The following is an 18311-nucleotide window of genomic DNA, read 5'->3' on the forward strand; positions in this document are numbered from 1 at the left end:
GTACATACGGTGCTTGTGAAGGCCAGAAGAGGGTGTCAGATCTTGGACCTGGGGTTGAAGACAGCCGTTGACAACCATGGGGTGCTGAGTACAGCAAGAACAGTAGGTGCTCTTAACTACTGAGATCCCTGTCTAGCCCTGCAGGGATGCATTCCTTAAACACACACATACACACACACACCTAAGAGATTCATTCTCTAAAAAGAACACACACACACATACACATACATACACACACATACACACACATACACACACACACATACATATACACACATCTAAGAGATTCATTCTCTAAAAAGAACCCCCCCACATACACACACACACATACATACACACATACACACACACATACACACATATACATACACACGTACACACACACCCCTAAGAGAGTCAGTCTCTAAAAGGAACACACACACACCCAAACTGCATCAGGTGGACTATGTAAAAATAAAATAAAAAAGGAATAAAAATGGCTCTCACTATGTAGCTCTGGCTGTCCTGAAACTTACTATGTAGTCTATGCTGGCCTTGAACTCACAGAGATCTGCCTGCTTCTGCCTCCCAAGTGCTGGGACTAAAGGCATCTGCCACAGTGCCTGACTAAAAACTTTTAAAAATTACACTTATATATTTGTGTGTGCCCGCACATGTATGTCATAGTGTACATGTGGAGGTCGGAAAACAATGAGGAGAAATAGTCTCTCTCTCCATCATGTGGGCTCCAGGAGTAGAATTCGGGTTCTCGGGTTTGGTGGCAGGCTTCTGTACCTACTGAGCCACCCAGCCAGCCCCAGCATGCATTTATTTGATAAGAAGTCGGAGAACACCAAACTGCATGGTAAGACAGTGTTGTTAAATACAACAAACACACTTAGTTGCAGGATATAAAGGAATCAGAATGGAAATGGTCTATATATATTTGTTTATTGTGTGCGGACTGCAGCCATGTGTGGAGAACACCTTTGAGAGTCTGCCCTTTCCTTTGAGCATGTGGGTCCTTGGGATTGAACTCGTAGTCAGGCTTGGTGGCAAGCACCTTTACCTGCTGAGCCGTCTCCCCAGGCCAGGCTTAGCTATTCTGTTCCTTGTTCTGAGTCCAGCCTCATCTTCTCCTGATGGGCAATCCAGCACACTCAGGATACTTTTGTAACTAGCCTGTGTCCAAGGCAGACAGTAATCAATCGCCATACCTTCAACCAAACTCTGAAACAGAATCTCAACCCCAAGTTCTAGACCATTGTTGTTGACTCTGGAGAGGAAATGTGTCTGCCGTTTAGAGTCTGCCCTAGGTTAAGGTGGAGGTATCATGGATCTAGACTCACTCGAGTTCATTTGGCCTCACAGACCCAGCTTAGTACTCTTCTTAGGTATGGAAGGTGTGAGGTGCAAGGTACAGCCCCTGGCAGAGATGGACGGACCAAGTGTGAACCAGTCACGTGACATGGGTGCAACAACACATCAAACTGCACACTAAAACACAGGCATTTCAAGAAGATATAGAAAATGTTTCTAAAAAGAAAAGAAGGAGGAGGAAGAGGAGGGAGAGGAGGAGGAGGAGGAAAGAGGGAGGGGGCAGAGGCCAATTTAAACACTTGGAACCCAAATAAAGGTTGACAATTTAACCACAAAAAGTGGGGAGCCTGCCTCCACCTGAGGTTCCTCAGCTAGCGAGGCAAATTGCTCAGCAACACACCAGGAAGTTGGTAAATTTCTGTCAGGTGACTGGAGGCTAGAGATTGTCAGCAGGAACAGACAGAACCAAAACTATTTTAAACTTGTTTTCAGAAACGAGGTGTCAAGTAGCCCAGGCTGGCCGAGGGCTCAGTGTTTCTTCTACCACAGGAACATTTATTTGTCACTGGTACTGGAGAACTGACCCGGGGTTCTGCGCATGCTGGGCAAATGCTCTACTACCAAACTATTCCTTCAGACCTTTTTCAGTCTCACTCTCTCTGGGTCTGGGTCTCTGTCTCTGTGTGCCTCTGTCTCTCTCTCTCTCTCTTAAAACAGCTTCTTCTTTCTACTTAACCCTGGCTGTCCTAAAACTCACTATGCAGACCAAGTTGGCTGTGAACTCACAGAGATCTAATGCCTCTGCCTCCCCAAGTGCTGGGACTGAGAGCATGTTCACTGCCACGCCAGGCTCACCGCCATGCTCGGCTCTCCTTTTCAGTTTCTTGTGGTGCTTTTGGTGGGTTTTGGTTTTGTTTGTTTGTTTGTTTGTTTGTTATTGTTTTTTGTTTTTGTGGGGTGCATGGGGTTGGAAGAGGTTGATTTTGATTCTAATTTTTTTAAAGATTTTTTTATTTATTTCACGTATGTGAGCACACTGTCGCTTTCTTCAGACACACCAGAAGAGGGCATCAGATCCCCATTACAGATGGTTGTGAGCCACCATGTGGTTGCTGGGAATTGAACTCAGGGCCTCTGGAAGAGCAATCAGTGCTCTTAAACACTGAGCCATCTCTTCAGTCCTTGATTTTAATTTTAAGACAAGATCTCTTGCAGTTGCCTGGGCTGACCTTGAACTCACTCTGTAGCCCTCTCAGGGCTTTAGTTTTTGATCTTCTTGCCACAGATTCCCTGTACAAGAATGACATCACTATGGGGGGAGGGGTGTCCTCCTAATATCTATAAGGTTCAAACAGGCCTCCACACCAGCCTCCACAACAGCCTCCACATTGGCCCCCACACAGGCCTTCATGCCGGCCCCCACACCAGCATGGTTCCGGAGCCCTGTCCAGGTGCTTCACAACTGAGTTCACAGTAGCTGAGACCCATCCCAGAACCATAGTTCTCAGCCTGAAGCACACAGGAGGCGGGGCTTTGCTAGAGAGTTCTTCAGCCTGCAGGGCTTCCAGCCACAGAGACACAGCCTGGAGTTTCTCAATACCCCACTCTGCCTGCCCTGGCTTCCAAACATGTAGGCCCCAGGCTTGAAGTTGGCTGTTTGCAGAGTGCCTGGCCAGCACGCTGGAGGCCATCACAAAGCCTGGGCTGACGTAAGCTCAGCATGTACTCACTCCATTGGTGAGCACTTCACCTCCGAAAGCTTTCTCCTCAAAGGCTGAAACATGGGTCCTGTCATTTCCATACATCATAAATGTGTGCTTTATTGTTGTTGTTTGTTTTGTTTTTGTTTTTTTTTGGTTTTTGTTTTGGTGTTTGTTTGTTTGTTTGTTCGTCTTAAGACAGGGTTTCTCTGTGTACCGCTGGCTGTCCTGGAACTCCTGTAGACCAGGCTGGCCTCAAACTTAGAGATGCACCTGCCTCTGCCTCCCAAGTGCTGGAATTAAAGGCGTGCACCACCACCTCTGGCCTGTCTTTCTTGTGTTTTGTTTTGTTTTTTTGTTTGTTTGTTTTGGTTTTGGTTTTGGTTTGATTTCGAGACAGAGTTTCTCTGTATAGCCCTGGCTGTCCTGGAACTCTCTCTGTAGACCAGGCTGGCCTCGAACTCAAAAATCCGCCTGTCTCTGCCTCCCAAGTGCTGGGATTAAAGGCGTGTGCCTCCACCGCCCGGCTTGGCCTGTCTTAAAACACTCTTCCTGTGATTTTTTTTTTCCTCTCTCTCAGAGGTTTAACCAGAACAGTTTCTCTTCATCCCTTCGAATCTGAGTGCACACTCCACACAGACATTATTCCTAACCTTCTCAGAGATTATTATTATTTTTTTTTTAGCCGCCTCATGCGCCCGTCCATCCTTACTGGGTTGAACACACTTTACCTTCACTGTGAAAGCTCACGACTGCAAAGCTGAGGTCTGTGCACACTGCTGTGTAAAGACCTCATTTAGGATCTCATGTAGGAACGGGAATGTTCTGGGTGGAGACGCTATCCTTGCATCTCGGTCTCCTGAGAAGACAGTGCTCAGATCAGACGATTAGCTGTGTGAGGGAGGAAGCCACTTCAGCATCCTGTGTTTAGGATGTTGATAACAAGCTTCAGTCTGGCCGGTGTCACTTTCTAAGGGCTTCAGGGGAACCAAAGTCATCCACTTCCTATTCCTTGTTGCTTTGGTTAGATTTATTTTCATTTTTATTTCTGGGTGTCAGGTATGTATGGATAGGTGCCTTGGGAAACCAGAAGAGGGTGTCAGATGACCCCCTGGAGCTAGAGTGACAGGTGGTTGTGAGTCAACTCTCCAAGAGCATGCTCTAACTGCTGAGCCACCTCTCCAGCTCCCCTCATTGACTTCCTCAAATTCGATGTCAGGATTCATGAACTAAGTTGAGAGTCACCAGAAGTGCATTTCATTTTACACCTGCACTTCCCGTCACTGACAGATGCTTTTTCAGTTCCTGGAGATGCTATAGGGACTGAATTATTCGCCCTCATGAAACAGAGATTTAAAAGTCAGATGCTGCCAGGCATGACAGTGCTGGCTTTTAATCTCAGCACCCAGAACTTTGTGGGTTTGAGGCCAGCCTGGTCTAAATGGCATGTTCTAGGGCAACCAGAGCTGCACAGTGAGATGCTGTTTCAAAAATAATAAAAATAAAATAAGCTATGGCTGGAATAGAGTGTTTCCAAAGCATAGCCAAAGCCCTGATCCTGATCCCCAGCCCAGGACAAACCAGGTAGAGTAGTGAGAGGCAGGAAGATTAGATGTTCAAGGTCACCCTAAATCAGGAAATTGTGGCCAGCTTGTAAAAGATATAGGAGACTCTGTCTAACCAAATAAATAAGAATACAATTTGTCAGTCCTCCAGGATGTGGGAGGCAGAGCCAGGTTGACTCTTGTAAGCCTGGGCTATATCAGTGCCAGGTCAGCCTGAGCTACACAGTGAGATCCTACCTCACAAAATTAAAAAAAAATAAAAAGATCCATTTTCCCCTGGCCAATCTGTCTTCATATCCTCTCTGTCCAGTTGTCTATCTGACACAGAACACAGTCAGCAAATAAAGGCAGAGAGCTGAGTAAATTTGCCCGGGACATAGTCATTCCTGTGAGGTCATGGAGTTAAGCATTAAAGCAAGTACAGAGGAACGTTCAGTTACTGTATGATCCGTGCAGGAAAACAGACAGAAGGGCCCACCCACCCCCTTTTATTTGCAGAGCCCCTGAAATCACTGGCCATGGGACTTCCTTCCCTACGGTCCCTGAAAGGGGTGAGGTGGTGGTGGGGGCTTTCTCATGAGCTTCCAGCATTATGGCTGATTCCACTAGCTCAGGCTTTCTCCCTAAGAATGCCCACTAGCCAGTGCACTTCAGTCTACACATGGGAATTATTCAGATAGTGATGATCCTTAAAAAGGGACGGGGGGGGGGCAAGTAGCTGGGCGTGGTGGCACACGCCTTTAGTCCCAGCACTCAGGAGGCAGAGGCAGGCAGATCTCTGTGAGTTCAGGGCCAGCCTGTGCTGTCTCCTTCTTCTAACCCACTGAGTTCTGCTGGCTGGACTTGCAAGGGGTCTCATGCAGGCAGCCAGCCGAGGCTCTAAAGAGTTTGTGAGTGTGACCGCCCTGCTTGTCCAGAGCAGAGCAGCTTACAGCTTCTGTCCCTATTCTCTGGCTCTTAGATTTTCTGGACTGTCAGCCTCCATGTTTGCTGTGTCTTGTGGAGCCTTGGAGAGGCTCCTACAGATGGTACCACTTAGGGCTAGGCAGGCTACAGTCTCAGCACTCTGACCAGTTTGAATTATTATTATCATATTTATTGTTTATTTATGGGGGGGACAGGGGCCATGCAAAGGTCACAACAATTTGTAGGGGTTGATTTTTGACTTCCACCATGTGGGGTTCCACGGAGCGAACTCAGGTCGTCGGGTTTGGCAGTACGAGTTTTACCCATTCGGCTCTCCGGGTGGGTTGACTCTCTGGACTGCTCCACTGGAAAAAGAGGATTCTCTGGTCCAGGCTGAGAACATGTTTGCTGTTTCTTAAACAATTTAAAAAAAAAGGGTGACAATCCTTCTCAGCTTTGGGCAGAGTGTCCCCTCCACACTTCCTTAGTCTGCGGACCCTTGACCTTGGACCCCCAGTCTCAGACCAACCCTTCTGCAGAGCCCAAGGAGGGACAGTCTCCACAGAGTGTCAGGCAGTCAGGACACATGGGCCAGAGCCAGTCAGTAGCAGAACTCATCCAAATCTTAAGAAATAGAGCATTGCAAGAAGCAGAAGACCGCGCCCCCACCCAGTCCTTCCTGACAGCTGCTTCTGAGCCTTGGCACAGCGGACTTTTGAAGGCCGATATCCCGACACTGTGGACGGCTGTCCTGTGCACCATGGGGTGTTGAACAGCATCCTCCCTCTCTGCCCACCAGCTGACGGCTGCATTCCAAGTCCCAAAGACCAAAAGCACCTGTAGGTGTTCCCAGGAATCCTTAGGCCCTCTGCCCTAAGTCAGCTCGGCCATTTTGATTTATTATTGTGTGTGTGCACCCATGATGCATGTGGCACGTGCATAGAGATCAAGGGCCGACTCTTGGTCCTTCCCTTCCACCTTTCTGTAAGTTCCAAGAGCTCAAACTCCAGCAGCCAGGATCCTGCCAAGAGTACCTTTACCCTCAGAGACAGTTCACCGCCTACACACTTTTCGTGGCTGAATAATATTCCATTGTTTGTCATGACAGTCCTCACATCTGTCTGTTATGTCCACTTTTAACTATCAAGGGTAACATTGCTCTTCCCACTCTTGGCTGAATTCTGTGTGGACGGATCTTCTTCAGGTCTCCAGGTTCTGAGTTATATGTCTGACAGCAGAATAACTGGGCTAAGTGGAAACTTATGCGCTTAATACTTTGAGAAATTGCCAAACGATTTCCCAGGTGAGCTTTCTTGTTTACATTCCCACCAGCAATATTTGAGTGTCTTGGTTTCTTTCCGTCCTTACTGACACATGGGGTAGGGAGAGGAATGACTCCTGTGTGTGTGTGTGTGTGTGTTAGATGCACACACATATATTCGTATACACGTGCCTGCGTGATACAGAGACCAGAGGAAGACATCCAGTGTCCCACCCCATCACCCACAGACTTGTTCTTTGAGACAGAAACTTTGACTGATCTGGATCCCTAACCATCTTTCTATACCCACCCCTAACCGTGCTAGGTTGCAGAAAGTGCAGTCACGTCCAGCTTTATGTATGGTGCTAGGATTTGAACTCAGACTCAGGCTTGCACTGGAAATGTTCTTAGCCATAGAACCCTTCTGTTTAATTAGAGTACCCACTGGGAGGTCCACAGTGGTACCTCATTGCAGCTGTGGTTTCCGGACCCCAGATGACTAAGGATGCTAAGCTGCAGTCAGAAGCCTCTTCTCCACGTCTGTTCAGGTGTGCCCATTTTAATTTCCTTTTTGATGTTTCATTTTTATTTTGTGTGCATGTGTGTTTTAGCTACATGTATGTCTAAATGAGGGCATCGGATCACTTGGAACTGGAGTTACAGACAGTTGTGAGCTGCCATGTGGTTGCTGGGATTTGAACCCCGCTCCTCTGGAAGAGCAGTCAGAGCTTTTAACTGTGGAGCCATCTCCCCAGGCCCCTCATTGTGTTATTTGCTTTATAAACAGTACAGCGGTTAAGAGGGAAGGGAGGGCTCTTCTTCTGCTCAAATACTACTCCCCTCTTAGATACACAGATGCTTTATGAAAATCGGGACATTGAAAGAGTAGATACATCACTGAAAAATAAGAAATGAGAAAAATAAGTCCGGCACGCCAGGTGGTTCACACCGCTGTAATCCCAGCATCAGGAGACTGGGCTAGAAGGGGCCTGAGTACACGGCAAGCCTGGGGTATACAGTGAGACCCTGTCAAAGGGAAGGAAAGGAAAATAACACATCCAAGTGTGTTCACCATTAATCATTCATCACGAGGTAAAGGGGACACTTCACACATGGATTTCTTCCTATGTTCACTTCATCTACCCCAAACCACCCTTTCCAGGAGCATCAGCCGCCGCCGCCGCCGGGACCGTGATCCTTCCGGAAGTCGCCATGTGGCAAGCGCCGTTCAGCGTGTCCAGTCGGTACAATCCTTCTGTAAGCACCGTCACCCCTTCCTCTGGTTTGTGCCCCCCTCAGGGCTCTGGCTGTGGAGGGATGGCGCTCAGACAGGCACAAGCTTCTGGCTCTTGAGTCTGAGTGATTGACCACACACTATGGGGACCTTGGGAGCAGCTGGGGGCCTTTCTTCTCATCCGAAATCTCTTTGCTGGTTTATGACCCGAGCTAGGCTCTCAGCCTCAAATCGGGTTGTTTAATTAGCCAATTCCCAGGGTCCTTTTTTCTGCTCAAAAATCTCTGCTGTTTTGGCCACATCCCCTCCCCCGGCTTTTCGAGACAGTTTTACAACCTATGGTCAGCTTCACTTATGCCATCTTGGAAGGCCGCCTGAGCTTTGGGGGATTTAGAGACAGGTCTGTGTCAGACGTTCCCTGAATTCAAATCTCTACCCTGCTCTTTCCAGGCTACACGGCCCTGGTAAGTCATTTATCCCATCTGAGAGAAACGCAGGCTTCTCACCTATCACTAATGTCCTGTGAACCTGCTGAACAGATGATGCCCTATGCAAAATGACACATCTCTGTCTTTTGTTTTGTTGTTTGTTTGTTTGTTTGTGAGACGCCGTCTCTCTGTGAAGCTTTATCTGCCTTAAAACCTACTCTATATACCAGGCTGGCCTCAAACTCAGAGATACCCACCTGCCTCTGCCTCCCATGTGCTGGGATTAAAGGCGTGTGCCACCACTGTCCAATTTAGTTGGCCGTGCCGTTACTTAAGTAGAGTGAAAGTAACAATAAGAATGTGACAATCTGGGCTGTGGGGATGCTTGTCTTCATTGTGGATATAAGGGGTCACTAACAGACAAATGAGGGCTCAGAATTGCACAGTGCGGCCAGGCAGTGGTGGCACACACCTTTAATCCCAGCACTTGGGAGGCAGAGGCAGGCGGATTTCTGAGTTCGAGGCCAGCCTGGTCTACAGAGTGAGTTCCAGGACAGCCAGGGCTATACAGAGAAACCCTGTCTCAAAAAAAAAAAAAAAAAAAAAACAAACCAAACAAACAAACAAAAAAAGAATCGCACAGTGCAAAGCCTCTTGGGGACTGTCCCACAAGACTCTGTAGATGATCTATGAACCAAACATACAGTTTAGTTACATATCAGTGAGTCTTAGAATTATCTAGACTCTAAAATCTTACAGAACAAAAATATATAATTCTATTTTTTTCCCTCAAAGATGTTTGCTTCACTGCAGAGAAACATAAATATTTGTTTTCAAGTTACTTAAAAAGTAGTCAAAAGACCTAGGAAAATGAAATCAAGTCTGAAATGTCGATACCACAATTTAAGGCTGTCTATGGTGCTGCAGCCCACAGTCCTAGCACTCAGGAGGTGGAGGGAGAAGGAACAGAGGTTCAAGGTTATCCTTGACTATATAGAGAGCTCAAGGCAAGCCTTAGGTACGTAATGAGTATGAGCCCAGCCTGGGCTACATGAGTGCCCATTTCAAAAGCAACAACAACAAAAAATTTAATAGCCATGAAAAACCACCCATCCAATATTCCACTATGAGGCTTGAGAATATATTTGATGTTATGAATACTATACTTTAATTTTTTTCTTTATTGATTTATTTTGTGTGTGGGTGTAGGTATATACCATGGTCTTTGTGCAGAGGTCAAAGGACAACTTTCTGGAGGCAGTTCTCACTGTCACCAAATTCAGCCAGGGCCCAAATTCGGGTCCTCAGGCTTGGGCTTGGCAGCAATCACCCTTACATGGTGAGCCATCTTGTCTGCCCTTCTTTAAATTCTAAAAGTTACATTTGTTGATTTATCAACTAATTGTGTGCATGTTCGTGTGTGCACAAGCACTTTGGTACACATGTGGAGGTCAGAGGACAATTTGCAGGATTGGTTCTGTCCTTCCAAGATGTGGGTTCTGAGATGACGATGAGGTCCCCAGGTGTGGCAACAGGTGGGCCTTGCCAGGGACGAGTCAGAGACCAGAATGGTGGTCAGATAATGTCATGAAGGGGCGAATGGTTTCATTGCAAGCTACATGTTTTAATGAGGCTGGAGGTTCTTACTGCCAGCCTAGGGGTGGATTTACACCAACTGCCTTTTTCTGTTCGGAGGCGGCCAGTGCACAGAGGGACCTACCCCACGCACAGCTGAGTCTGAAGGCAAAACCTGGAGGGTGCACTCCTGACCTCTTCCCCTCCACTGAAACTTTGTGTCTGAAGATTTGTTCCTTAACAACCTCTACTTCCCTCTGAACACACCCCTTGTCGTCCCCCCACCCCTCATCTCTGCGGAGCCAGGCTTTGGTAGGCGAGCTTAGCTGTGTTTGATACATGGTATCCTTAGAGCCTGCCTGACTTCAATTTCATCTCTGACGCCGGCAATCTTAAATGCCCCAGCCTTTGCATGGGTCTGTTTCAGGAGGATCACTGACTGGCGGCCTTCCAGAAAAAAAATATCACAACATTTGTTCAGCAGCACAGCAGCTCCTCGCTGAGCAGTTCAAGTGGCCCAGCATTTTGCTTTGTTTTGCTTTCTTTGGGTTGTTTTTCACCCCCACTGTTAAATTCCTTACCAGTTCAGAAAGAAAGTCAAAACAACTTGTAGGGGTCAGACGTGTCTGGGAACTCTCTGGGAGGGGAATGGTTTGGGGCTCAGTGGCTACAGTTCTCAGTGGAAAGCAGAGAACCTGTGCAGGCCTTTCCCCAGGTTCCAGGCAGATGGTGCAGGGAGCAGCTTGAGCTTGTAAATTGCAGGAAGTCGCCTTCTGAAGATGGTCCTGCAAGCCGCATCAGGAGCTTCGGGAAGGGTGCCATCCAGGATCACAAATTGCCCTGTGGCTTTTCAGGACTTTATGACCTCTCATGCTTCCTCCACAGTGGGGTGTAGGACGCCTCTTAACACCTCATTAAGGATGGTTTTTAACCAAATGCTAATAATAAAAAGCATTTTTATTCAGAATCCTCTCCTCTGGAGTATAAAAAGATGTCATAAAATGGAAATGGCCCTGAAGCCACAGCTTTGGTGAATTCATTAAAACGTCTATGATGACAGGTTGCTGGGTCCCCTGGTGGGACACCATCTCTTTTCTATCTCTCTTCTGTGAAGGTGCCTTTAGTTTTCTATGGGGGAGGAACACACCACACACACACACACACACACACACACTCTACACACATACTACACACACACACACCACACACATACACACACACACACACACACACTGTGAGACCCATTGTCCTTGTCCTGTGGTGTCACTATATGGAACTTTCTTTCTCTGATCATAACTGGCCATTCCAGGTCGCGTTGCTTAATACAGTGTGGGCCAGGCCGTCTACAGGGACCAAGTGGATTTATTTGACTCTTTACTTTTGAGGCAGGATCTCTGACTGGCCTGGGATCTGTAGCAATCCTCCTGCCTCTATACCCTAAAATGCCACATCTGGCTGGACTTTTGTCGTTACTGTTTTTACATTTATTTGTATGTGTGTTTGTGTGCACACACCCGCAGAGGTCAGAGAGACTTTCAGAAGTCGTGTTCTTTCCTTCTACTGTGTGGGCTCCAGGGATTGAACTTGGCCTGTCATGCTTGCTGGTAAGCAATATTACCTGGTGAACCATTTTGCCAACACTGTTTTTTTGTTTGTTTGTTTTGTTTATTTTCCTTTCCTTCCCTCCTCCTCCACCTTACCTCCTCCTCTTCCTCCTCTTTTTCCTCCTCCTCCTTCTATTCCTTCTCTTCCTCTTCCTCCTCTTCCTCCTCCTCTTCCTCCTCCTCTTCTTCCTCCTCTTCCTCCTCCTCTTCCTCTTCCTCCTCCTCCTCCTCCTCCTCCTCCTCCTCTTTCTCCTCCAGGGCACAACTATAAAGCCCTATGCAGTTAGGGAGCGCTTCCTTGCGCCACAGAGGTTGTCTTTGCTTCTGGAGGCTCTGGTACAGTGGTAACACAGTCCTATGGTTCTAGAATTTTGAAAAATGAGCCTCAAACTCTGTAGCCAAGGATGAGCTTGGAACACATCCTCCTCCCACTACCTCCCCTGGAACTGTAGGCCTGTGTTATCAACCCTAGTTTATGCAGTGCTGGGATTGAACCCAGGGCCTTGCTCACTCGTCAAGCACTGTACCAACTGAGCTGCACCCCGTACCCAGACCTTTAAAAAAAAAACAACTTTTGAGACAGGGTCTGATTGTATAGACCAGGCTGGGCTCAAACTTAACAGCAATCCTCCTGCCTCTGTCTCTCCAGTGCTGAGGTTACCTACATGTACCATTGTACTTGGCAAAGCCAATAGCGCCTGAACTCATCGGTCCTCGTCATTATCATGCCTGATGCATGATGGGAGAGGAGGCATGCCACAGCATACATAGATCCCCAGAGCCAATAGCTTTCAGAATGACATCATTCCTCTCTAAAGGAAAGGGAACGGTTTGATGGGATGCAGGACATGCCACCCAATCCCTGGCCCTCCACATAGATGCCAGGATCACCCCTACATTGTGTTGGAACCTTAACAACCTCCAGGCATTGCCAGCCAGCAATGACTTGGGCCCTGGGCCAGGCCACATTCTAAATGAACTGCAGCAGCTTCCGATGCCTTGATTTCCAATCGACTGTTACCTGTTCCACACAGGCAGCTGTAAAGTAAGACTACACACTCCTGTCACACAGTAGGGCCGCAATAAAAGTGAACTGTTTGCTGAGACAGGGGTTAGCGCCGAACCTCCACAAATCTCAAAGCTGCAAAGTTCTCTGGAGAGAACTTTGGGGTGGGGTTGGGGGTGAGGGTGTGGGTAGGGGTGGGGTAGGCTAGCACATATTTTTCTGGGTCCCCCCTCTGAACTGGAGGTACCCTGAGTTTGGTGGAAAATCCCATTGCCTTCTGTTTCTAGTGGTCCCAGGTAGTCAGGCATCGCCGTGCTGAGTTTGACCAGCCACTGCTATGGATTCCTGGCCGGGCAAAGAAGGGATCCAGAGACACAGAGACAATCAGTCTTGGCTTCTCAGCATGCAAGCAAAGTTGAGAGCTGCAGACAGATTCCCTGGAGTCTTGTTATCACCAGTGTTAACAAAAGAGCTGCTCATTACTGGCCCCAAAGTCCTCCCTCCATAACTTTTTTTTTTTTTCTTTTGGAGACAGGGCCTCACACTATGACTCCTATGAGCCTAGAACTCACAGAAATCCTCCTGCCTAAACCTCCCAGGAGTTTACAGGCATATGCTACTATGCCTAGTTCCAAAGTCCCTTCTCATGGTGAGTTTCTCAGAAGCTCCCCCAAGTTCCTATTTCAGTAGGGGACAGAGGGATGTGGCCCAGTGGCCAGTGACTGACTGGTGGGCATGAGGCCCTAGGCTCCATTGGTAGCACTGCAGAAAGAAAAGAGAGAGGAGAGGAATGGAGGGAGGGGAGGACCTCAGTGCTCAGGCCTCGCAGGGCAGACGATAGCTAAGGCATAGCCTTCAGCTTTACCAGCTTCAGCTCCTTCACCTGCCAAGTATGAGTTAATGCTAGCACCAAGCCCTCGCAAGGCAAGCCCCCCATCTAATCCCCAATATATATGGGCACCAAGTCCAGGAGGCTGTGAAACCAGAAAGACCAAATAAAGGCTGACTTTCAGCTGGCAAGGTGGCTAAGTGGGTAGGGGTACTTGCTGCCAAGCCAGGAAACCTGGTTTATCGCTCAGTGCAGGAGAGTCCAGACATGCACAAATGCATGCCCTGGCCCACAGATGGAGTTCAGGTCTCTCTAGAAAGACCTGGGTTCCTAGAACTTACTGTGTAGACCAGGCTGGCCTTGAACTCCCAGAGATCCACCCACCTCTGCCTCTCAAGTTAAAGCTCCGCACATCACACCTGGCCCCAAATCAATGCAATTTGAAAATTAAAAAAGGGAGAGCTAGGCCGGGCAGTGGTGGTGCACGCCTTTAATCCCAGCACTTGGGAGGCAGAGGCAGGCGGATTTCTGAGTTCGAGGCCAGCCTGGTCTACAGAGTGAGTTCCAGGACAGCCAGGGCTACACAGAGAAACCCTGTCACAAACAAACAAACAAACAAACAAACAAACAAACGGCACTAGATAAAAACAGACCACTATGAAAGCCTATTCCACCCAAGGCACAGATGAAAGCAGTGTCCATGGGCTTGCCTGATTGCCCTTGGGGCCCTCTCCATTGCCCATTCCAGGAAACTCGTCCATTCTGGGCAAACAGGGACAGCTGTCCACAAAAACTGATGGCTTTGGAAGTGATTTTCTGGTTCAGTTTCCCAGGCTGGGGCCCCAGGAGGGTGAGACTGTGCTGTGCTGGTGGCTGGGGCAAGGCCATGAGCCCCCACACCACATGGGTACTGGGGAGACAGTGTGCTCCCTGAGAGTCAAGGGAGGTTTACAAGCATTCTTCTGAAGGTTTAATGGTCCAGGGTGATTTATCTTATGTGGAGAGTCACTGCTATAGAGAGAAACCTGCCCCTCCAAGCCCCTGCTTTCCTTTATAGCCCAACCTTTCATCCACCCAGCGTTGTCTCTGTCCTCCATAAATAACTTTCTTAAGGCCACACAAAGGCAGGGCCTGTCGATCTGCAAGACTGGACGTCTCAAAGAGCTGAGAGTTCTCTCCTAACTGGCTTGCCCAGAGCACGGGGGTGTGCATCCTTAGCAGGGTCCACGGGGGACAGTGATCTTCTTTGCACCGTGGGCTTTGCTCCTAGAGCATGAGTGTTCACTGCTAGGCTACAAACTGCCTCCCAGTGGAATGGAATATTCTAGGTCACTGGGACCTGTTTAATTTCTATTCCTGTGAATGTCAACAGAAAAGTTGGATATTTAGAATAAAGTAAATTTTCGAATTCAAAAGCAAAACAAAAATGAAAATAGTAACCCGGGCAGGTGAGATTGCTCAGCAGGTAAAGAAAGGTGTTTGTCATCAAACCTGGGGACCTGGGTTCAATCTCCGAGACTCACATGATGGAAGAAGAGAAGCAACTGCCAAAAGTGTTTCTCTGCTCGCCACACCTGTGCCTTAGCATGTATGTGTGCACGCATGTGTGCGAATGTGTGCATGTGTGTGTATGCGTGTGTACATACACACAAATGTAATAATTTTTAAAAACTGTATGAATGTTCAATTGTAGGTGGAAATTTGTGTCTGCAGACCTAGCATTCAAAGGTTAAAGCAGGAGGCTTGTAAGTCCACAAGTTCAAGGCCAGCCTGCCTACATAGCAAGATTGTGTCTCAACCCCTGTCCCCCCAAAAAATGTTAAATTGCAGAATCATTGTATCCTGCATAAAGACTGAAGAGAGGGCTGGGCATAACTCAGGAGCAGAGCACAGGCTGAGCATGTGAGAGGCCCAAGGTTTGTCACTGGGTTTGCAAAATACAAACAACCACGGACAGGAAGATAACAACGTTCAAATAATTCAAACCCTGAAATCCGCTGGGTGTGAGAGCTGTCATCTATAATGCTAGCACTCAGGAGGCTGAGACAGGAGAATCACTCTGAGGCCAGACTGGAATAAAGAGTGCGTTCCAGTTAGCCATAGCCTTGTCTTAGGAAAAAAAGAGTATAAAATTAAAGGTGAGGGGCTGGTGAGGTGACCCAGCGGGTAAAGGCCCCGCTGTCAAGCCTGAGCTATGTCCCTAGATGACCTGAGCTAAATCCCTAGATACTGTCAGATGGAAGGAGAGACCCGACTTCCACAAGTGGTCCTTTTCTGACTTCCACTTGGATATTATGGTATGTGTGTGTGTACGTGTTCACATGCACAAATAACATAATTAAAGGTGACTAACATATGTGGCCCCTCAGTGCTGGCACTTAGTCCAGCCTTTTTTCAGAGAGCCACAACTAGTACTTCTTCTATAAGCTATCCCAGGCCGCCTTCTGCAGGAAAGCCTGTGTGTGTGTGTGTGTTTGTTTGTGTGTGTATGTATATACATCTATTTGTCCATGCATATATATGTGTTATATGTGTGTGTGCTTGTGTGTATGTATGTGCGTGTTCACGAGCATTCATGGATGTGTTATGTGTCTTGAAGCATGCCTAGCATGCTGGGTTCATCCCCAGAACTACCAAATGAACGGAGAAAAAGTACATATAACCTTTTTAGAAATAGGAATGGTTCCCTGGCGATGGTAGCGCACACCTTTACAGATCTCTGTACGTTTGAGGCCAGCCTGGACCACAGAGTGAGTTCCAGAACAGTCAGGGCTACACAGAGAAACCCCACCTTGAAAACCCAAAGAGGTGGTGGTGTGGGGGACACAGCTATAGACACTAGGGTACATCTCGTCAAGTTTTTACTTTAACTTCAAAGTTGTCCCGTTTTGTGTCTTACATTTATTTATTTACAAGGGATGAAACTCTTGTTGAGCAAATTTAGACTTTGTTCCCAGCTCGACAGTAATTAACACGTGATAAGACTGGACAGGACTAGCCGTCAAGCAGGATTTTGCTGGAAATTCTGTGAACACAACCAAGAAGAATGAAGTCTGGAAACTGTTAGGAAAAAAATAGGCAGCAGGTTAAAAAGCTGGGGAAGGCAGAAAGGGAACTCCCACAGAGCTGGACCGGAGGATGAGTGCTGTTACCACAGCCAGCCTCTAGCCTCAGTCAGGATTGTTTTCTTTGTTTGAGACAGGGTTTCCCTGGGAATCCCAGGTTATCCTAGAGCTCTGTAGACCAGGCTGGCCTCAGATTCAGAGATCTGCCTGCCTCTACTGGGATTAAAGGTGTTTGTTACCACCAGCCAGCTGGAGTCAGCGTTTTTTAGAAAAGAATCAAACGGGCTGGAGTGACTGCTCGTGGGTTAAGAGTACCCAGTTTCTAGAGGACCCCGGTTCGGTTCCCAGCACCCACATGGCAGCTCGAAACAATTTGAAATTCCAGTTCCAGGTGAACCAATGCCTTCTTCTGCTTTCTGTTATATTAGACACATGTGTGCTACACAGACATACATGAAACAAAAACACCCGTGCACTAACATAAAAATAAATCTTAAAATAATTTAGCAATTAATCTGAGAGTGATGGGCCACACCTTTAATCCCAATGCGTTGGAGAAAGAAGCAGGTGGATCTTTCTGAATTTGCCCTCAGGTTTCATTTCTTAGGTAATGTCCAATGGCCCACGTTATGGTTTTTGTTTTGTTTTGTTTTCTTAAGTCAGGATCTCATTGTGCAGCCTTGGCTTGACCTGGAACTTGCTAGCTTTAGAACAGACTAGCTTTAAATTCAGAGATCCACCTGCCTCAGCCTCCTGAGTTCTGGTATTAAACAAATACACATCAAACTCAGTTTTGCTTTATCTTTTTAAAAGACTTACTTTATGCTGTGTGTGTGTGTGTGTGTGTGTGTGTGTGTGTGTGTGTGTGTGTGTGAGAATATCTCTCTGTGTGTGCCTGAGGCCAGAAGGGGACATCAGATCCCCTGGGGCTGGAGTGAGCAGGGCTGTGAGCCTTCTGAAGAGGATGCTGAGAAGTGACCATAGGGGAGCAGCAGGCACTCTTTACCCCTGCGCTGTCTCTCCAGCTCCAACCTTGTTTGTTTGTTTTGTCTTTTGAGATACGGTCCTCATTGACCTGGAGCTTGCCTGTTAGATTGAGCTGACCACCAGTGAGCCCCAGGACTCACTCCACCTCCGTCTTCCCTGTGCTGGATTACCGTATATACCATTACACCTGGCTTTGTTCATTTCTTTTTGCGACAGGGTCTTCCTACCATGTAGCTCTCAGTCTCCTGGAACTCACTATGGAGACCAGGCTGGCCTGGAACTCACAGAGACCCGCCTGCCTCTGCCCTCCTGGTGCTGGGATTGAAGGTGTGCACCACTGCTGTCCAGCGTCACACCTGGCCTTTCACCTGATTTCAACTCGGGCCTCAGGCTTGCTTACAGAAAGCAAGCACCTCACTGACTGAGCAGCCACCCTGCCTCTGACTTCATAAAGGTCCAACAGTTAAACAACGATATTCAGCCGGGCGGTGGTGGTGCACACCTTTAATCCCAGCACTTGGGAGGCAGAGGCAGGCAGATTTCTGAGTTCGAGGCCAGCCTGGTCTACAGTGTGAGTTCCAGGACAGCCAGGGCTATACAGAGAAACCCTGTCTCAAAAAACCTAAAAACAAAAACAAAAACAAACAAAACAAAACAAAACAAAACAAAAAAAAACAACGATATTCAGGGGTACAGCTCAACAAGTTTGGACACTTATAATCAGCAACAAGACAGGCTATAGGCCATTCCATTCTTCTAGAATGTTCTTCGGTTCACTCCTTCCATTCTTCTAGAATGTTCTTCAGTTCACTCCTTCCATTCTTCTAGAATGTTCTTCGGTTCACTCCTTCC

The sequence above is a fragment of the Grammomys surdaster genome, unplaced genomic scaffold (genome assembly GCF_004785775.1).
Source record: "Grammomys surdaster isolate TR1022 unplaced genomic scaffold, NIH_TR_1.0 193, whole genome shotgun sequence".
Classification (NCBI taxonomy): domain Eukaryota; kingdom Metazoa; phylum Chordata; class Mammalia; order Rodentia; family Muridae; genus Grammomys; species Grammomys surdaster.